Source organism: Carassius auratus, unplaced genomic scaffold (genome assembly GCF_003368295.1).
Source record: "Carassius auratus strain Wakin unplaced genomic scaffold, ASM336829v1 scaf_tig00047392, whole genome shotgun sequence".
In the NCBI taxonomy this organism is placed as follows: domain Eukaryota; kingdom Metazoa; phylum Chordata; class Actinopteri; order Cypriniformes; family Cyprinidae; genus Carassius; species Carassius auratus.
The window spans coordinates 4796-11481 of NW_020527027.1; the positions used below are offsets into that span (position 1 = coordinate 4796).

At 37.7% G+C, this 6686-nt stretch overlaps 1 pseudogene; it reads left to right on the forward strand.

Annotated features, from left to right (window-relative positions):
* Positions 1–242: 242 nt before the first annotated feature.
* LOC113088866 (C-C chemokine receptor type 4-like) lies at positions 243–1043 on the forward strand (annotated as a pseudogene).
* Positions 1044–6686: the final 5643 nt, after the last annotated feature.

The window sequence follows — 6686 nt, forward strand, 5'->3', positions numbered from 1 at the left end:
AGACGCCTGCTCGACTAATGGTTCACAGCTGAATCCAGATCTCAAGGCTGCCATTTTCTACATGGTTTTTGGACTTGGCCTTATTGGCAACATCACTGTCTTATGGTCCTCTTGAAAATCATGCATGTGAAAATATGACAAATCTCTGCTGCTGAATCTGGCTCTGTCAGACCTACTAATGGTCCTCTCACTTGCCCTGCTGGGGTCTCTATGTTCAGGGCCACTACTTAAAGCCAATGAAATGTGTAAAGCAATGGCAGGTACATACCAAGTGGGATTTTACAGCGGAATCTTGTTTGTTACCCTGATGAGCGTGGATCGGTACTTGGTCATCGTACATGCTGTTGCAGTGCTGGGAGCGGAAGATGCTGCGTTACGGAATTATAGTTAGTCTCATTATTTGGATTGTTTCAATCTGTGCTGCCCTTCCAGAGGCCATCTTTGCATCAATGGTCACAGAGGACAGTATCACCAGCTGTCAGAGAGTTTATCCTGCTGGGTCAGCCCAAAGGTGGAAGCTCTTCCGTAACTTTGGTGAAAATACAGTAGGACTGGTTCATCTCTTTGCCCACTTTTAACCTACTGCTACTTCAGGGTCCTAATGGTTGTGAAAAACACAAAAAACTCAAAAAAGGAACGGGCCATAAAGCTCATCTAAGGCATTGTCATCGTGTTTGTGGTCTTCTGGGTGCCCTACAATGTGGTGGTGTTTTCTGAAAACCTTGCAGGAGTTTGGCATTCTTACTAGCTGTAAGGTTTATCTTCATATCAACATGGCCATGGACTTGACAGAGACAATCGCACTAACTCACTGCTGTGTAAATCCGGTCATTTATGCTTTTGTTGGAGAAAAGTTTAGGAAATGCCTAGCAAGTATGTTTTCAAGATATCTTGTGTGTGTGAAGACCTACCAATTGACATCTACACAATACAAAATTTCAGAGAATGAAACTTCCAACACAGCAATTATTTTTACATCTACCAAAAGTACACAAGTTTAGACGGGACACGCAGCATTTTTTATTATTCTTAATTTTTGTAAATATTGTGGTTTATCATTTAAAATGTTCATACATTGAAACATATACAGTAATGCATATTTTGTGGTTATATCATATTCAATTATACTACCTCAATTAGTGAAACCAAATGTCATTGTTAAAAAAGAACCGTCATATATGTATATATTAAATCATACAAAGATATATATATATATATTTAAAAAATCCTGCTTAAGGTTGGTGGGGCAAGAGATGCTTCTGCAGTCTAGTGTTTATTATTAAATTAGTGTCTTTAACACAGGTGTAAAAATTAACCGATGCATTAAATTTAATGAAGTATTAAAGCTGCGGTAGGTAACTTTTGACGCTCTAGCGGTTAATAAACAGAACTGCTTGCGTCTTGCGGAAGAACATCGTAGCCGGAACTACTTCTCTCTGTTTATGTCTATGAAGAATCACAAAGGTACTGGGTTACTCCGCCGCGGTACCCCCCGAAGCAATCTAAAATAGTCTGAATATAAACACTTATTATAGGTGCAACCTAGTGATTCAGGAAAAGCTAAAAACACGGTTTGGAAAATGGATTCATGGTGTACTCGCTTATTATATACATTTTTCTACATTTTGAACACAAAGTGTTCGGACCGCAGCTCTGATTGGTTGTTTCTTACCGGGAGCGGATGACTTTCTGCAAATGGCAATAGGACCACTGGGAGGAGCCAGAGGAGCTTGATTTTTTTCACAAATTATCTGTCTCATATTCTACTGTCAGGACATAATGACAGGTTTAACAAATATGTAAAAAATATATTTTCACAAAAGTTACCTACTGCAGCTTTAAGTGGTCTAATATTGATAATATATCTGTTTCTTAATATCTCTGAGGCCTCATCACATGACCTGCTTAAAAAAAACATCACTGGTTCCATATAATTGTTATTAACCACAGGAATAGAAATAAACATCCTTAACCAACAGACACTTCAAAGGCAAAACCAAACAAAAACATTGTCCAATCACATGGACTAAAAGAGTGTGTGTAAGTGCAGTATTGATATATGGATGAACTTTACTTTGAATGTATTCTTTACTGGACTGATGTCTGTGAATATTGTATATTCTTAATGTCTATTAAATTTTATGCCTAAACTACTTATTTTGAATGCACTGATATTTATATCAAGATGTTTATCAATATGTAAATAAACAAATAAATAAAACTATTGTACAAACCCGATTCCAAAAAAGTTTGGACACTGTACAAATAGTGTGTAAAAAAGGAATGGAATAATTTACAAATCTCATAAACTTATATTTTATACACAACTTAGTATAGATAGCATATCAAATGTTGAAAGTGAGACATTTTGAAATGTCATGCCAAATATTGGCTCATTTTGGATTTCATGAGACCTACACATTCCAAAAAAGCTGGGAAAGGTAGCAATAAGTGTTATGAGTCGGTCATGAGTCTGGTATCCTCCTTTTTTCACCCTTCTGGTTATTCTCTTACTCTCACAGACCAACATTCCATGCACACGCTCATTCACTCACCCCAAGCTGTCTCCAATTGCTAGCTGTTGTTGCAGTTACCCTCTCGCACCTGCTCTCTCTTTCTCCTTATTATGCTTGCTACTTCTAGCCTCTCCTTTTCCTGTTTCGTTGCCAGATTATTTATTTCGGTATGCTTGCAGTTGGCAGTTTCCTGACTATCCGTTCCTGTCTGGTCCGAGTCCTGTCCCCGAACCATTCAAGTCTCGTAAGTCATCCAACCTGGCTCAGGTCTATCGCTATCTATTCTACTCTAATGTTTGCTCTATACTCTGTCCAGCCTGCATGCTCCTCTGTTATCAGTTTGAAGAAGCATTTTCGTTTGGACTGTTATCTCTCACTATTAAAGAGACAATTATTGCATTTCGCTTTTGGGTCTAATCTTTATTCATAACATAAGAGGCCTGAAAAGTTAAATGTACATATAAGGAACATCTGGAGGACCAATTTGCAAGTTATTAGGTCAATTGGCAACATGATTGGGTATAAAAAGAGCCTCTCAGGGTGGCAGTGTCTCAGAAGTCAAGATGGGCAGAGGATCACCAATTCCCCCAATGCTGCGGCGAAATAGTGGAGCAATATCAGAAAGGAGTTTCCCAGAGAAAAATTGCAGAGAGTTTGAAGTTATCATCATCTACAGTGCATAATATCATCCAAAGATTCAGAAAATCTGGAACATCTCTGTGAGCAAGGTTCAAGGCCGAAAACCATACTAAATGCCCCGATCTTCAGGCCCTTAGATGACACTGTAATGGAAATCACAACATGGGCTCTGGAATATTTCCAGAAAACATTGTCGGTGAACACAATCCACCATGCCATTCGCCATTGCCGGCTAAAACTCTATAGGTCAAAAAAGAAACCATATCTAAACATGATCCCAGAAGCCCAGATGTTTTCTTTGAGCCAAAGCTCATTTAAAATGGACTGTGGTTAAGTGGAAAACTGTTCTATGGTCAGACGAATCAAAATTTGAAGTTCTTTCTGGAAAACTGGTATGGCAATGTCATCCGGACTAAAGAGGAAAAGAAAACCCAAGTTGTTATTAACATATGCTCCCATCTAGATGTCATTTCTTTCATGGAAGACCTTGCATTTTCCAACATGACAATGCCAGACCACATACTGCATCAATTACAACATCATGGATGCGTAGAAGAAGGATCCAGGTACTGAAATGGCCAGCCTGCAGTCCAGATCTTTCACCCATAGAAAACATTTGGCGCATCATAAAGAGGAAGATATGACAAAGAAGACCTAAGCCTGTATTAGACAAGAATGGGACAACATTCCTATTCCTAAACTTGAGCCACTTGTGTCTTCAGTCCCCATATGTATGCAGACTGTTATAAAAAGAAGAGGGGATGCCACACGTGTTGATGCCATGAAATTTAAAATCTACTTATTTTTCCCTTAAAATTATACATTTTGTCAGTTTAAACATTTGATATGTAATCTATGTTGTATTCTTTTAAAAAAAAAAGAAAAAGAAAAAGAAAAAAATCCACATCATTGCATTCTGTTTTCATTCACAATTTGTACAGTATCCCAACTTTTTTGAAATCGGGTTTGTATATTATAATGCTATTGCGTACCACAGGAGCCCTCCCTGATACATTAGGCACTGCATGCGAATGCTTACTTTAGTTTTAAATCATAGAAAAAAAAATCTAGTACCAACACTTTCTCTGTAGCCTCACAAAATACTGAATTATAACATTTTACACATGTACATGCAGAAAATATCCAAATTAAGTGACATATTGCATAACAATATTTGTAATGATATTGCACATATGGCATAATTTTTGGACAATGGAATTTTAGATTTGATTTTTAGAGACATTTTATTACTTTTATGGGTTGGTATTTGCACCACTATTTTTCATATACACTGTCAACAATGATTGTACCTTTAGGGGTCACTAGGGCAGTATCCTCAAAGGGAAACTTTTGTACCTTATTTACCCCTAAAGGGTGCATATTAGCTCCTTACAGTAGTAATGTGTGTACTCTTATGGTATTATTATGAACACTAGGGGTAATTTTTGTCAAATACCTGAATGATGAAGAAAAATAAAAACATACTAACACACACACACACATTGTTTGTCATCCTAATCTGTAAAGCATCAGGAAGTTTTTGGAAATAGCTTATTGTAAAACTGTGAATATAACTGAAGCTTCAGGGAAGTAACCCTAACCTTTATCTGTACCTTTAAACAGCAGAAAACCACAGGTTTCTGAAGAGAAATGCTCTGCAGGCGGATTTCCTGTGTTCTTTGGCTCTGACGAAAACAGTACATGAAGACTGCTGACATGACAGTGTTATTTCAAGTAGCACCAAAACATATATACGTGTATATATATATATATATATATATATATATATATATATATATATATATATATATATATATTTATTCATTTAGCAGATGCTTTTATCCAAAGCGACTTACAGATGAGGACAGTGGAAGCAATCAAAAACAACAAAAAGAGCAATGATATATAAGTGCTATAACAAGTCTCAGTTAGGTTAACACAGTACAAGTAGCATGGGATTTTAAATAATATAATAAATAAAAAGAAAACAGATAGAATAAAAAAAGATAGAGCAAGCTAGTGTTTAGAGATCTTTACACACACACACACACACACATGCAATTGCATAATAAATGAAAAGAAAATAGAATACAAAAAGATTAGAAATGTAGTTAAGATTTTTTTTAAAGAATAGAATTAGAATAGTGAGTGTTAAAGTTAGAGGGTCAAATAAAGATCATGGAAGAGATGTGTTTTAAGCCGATTCTTGAAGATGGTTAAGGACTCAGCTGCCCAGATTGAGTTTGGGAGGTCATTCCACCAGGAGGGAACATTTAGTTTAAAAGTCCGTAAAAGTGACTTTGTGCTTCTTTGGGATGGCACAATCAAGCGACGTTCACTTGCAGAAACGCAAGCTTCTAGAGGGCACATAAGTCTGAAGTAACAAATTTAGGTAAATGGGTGCAGAGCCAGTGGTAGTTTTGGTAGGCAAACATCAATGCCTTGAATTGTATGTGAGCAGCTATTCAAAGCCAGTGCAAATTGATAAACAGAGGTGTGACGTGTATTCTTTTTGGCTCATTCAAAATTTATCTTGCTGCCGTGTTCTGAATTAATTGTAAAGGTTTGATAGAATTGGCCAGAAGACCTGCCAAGAGGGCATTGCAATAGTCCAGCCTGGACAGAACAAGAGCTTGAACAAGGGGTTGTGCAGCATGTTCCGAAAGAAAGGGCTTGATCTTCTTGATGTTGAATAAAGCAAATCTACAGGATCTGACAGCTGATCATCACTCATAACTCTAAGGATTCTAGCTGTTTTTGAAGGAGTTATGGTTGATGTGTCTAACTTGAAATTGTGATGAAACAATGGATTTGCTGGAATCTCAAGCAGTTCTGTCTTGGCAAGGTTGAGTTGAAGGTGATGGTCCATCATCCAGGAAGAAATGTCTGTTAGACAAGCTGAGATGAATAGCTACCGTCAGATCATCAGGATGGAATGAGAGGTAGAGTTGAGTGTCATCAGCATAGCAGTGGTATGAAAAGCCATGTTTCTGAATGACAGAACCTAATGATGCCATGTAGACAGAGAAGAGAAGTGGTCCAAGAACTGAGCCCTAAGGCACTCCAGTAGTTAGATGTTGTGGCTTGGACAATTCACCTCTCCAAGATACTTTGAAGGACCTATCTGATAGGTAAGACTCAAACCATTGAAGTGTGGTTCCTTAGATGCCTTTTGCCAGTAGGGTTGATAGGAGGGTCGGGTGGTTAACCGTGTCAAAAGCAGTGGACAGATCAAGCAGCATAAGTACTGAAGATTTGGATTCTGCTCTTGCAGTCTTAGAGCTTCAAACAACTGAGAGCAAGGCTGTCTCAGTTGAATGTCCACTTCTGAAGCCAGATTGGTTGCTGTCAAGGAGGTTGTTGGTGTGTGAGAAATGTAGAGACTTGGTTGAACACAGATCGTTCAAGTGTTTTGCAATGAAAGGAAGAAGGGAAACTGGTCTATAGTTCTCTAAAAGAGATGAGTTGAGGTTGGGTTTCTTAAGCAGTGGAGTTATACGTGCCTGTCTAAATGATGAGGGAAAAACACCA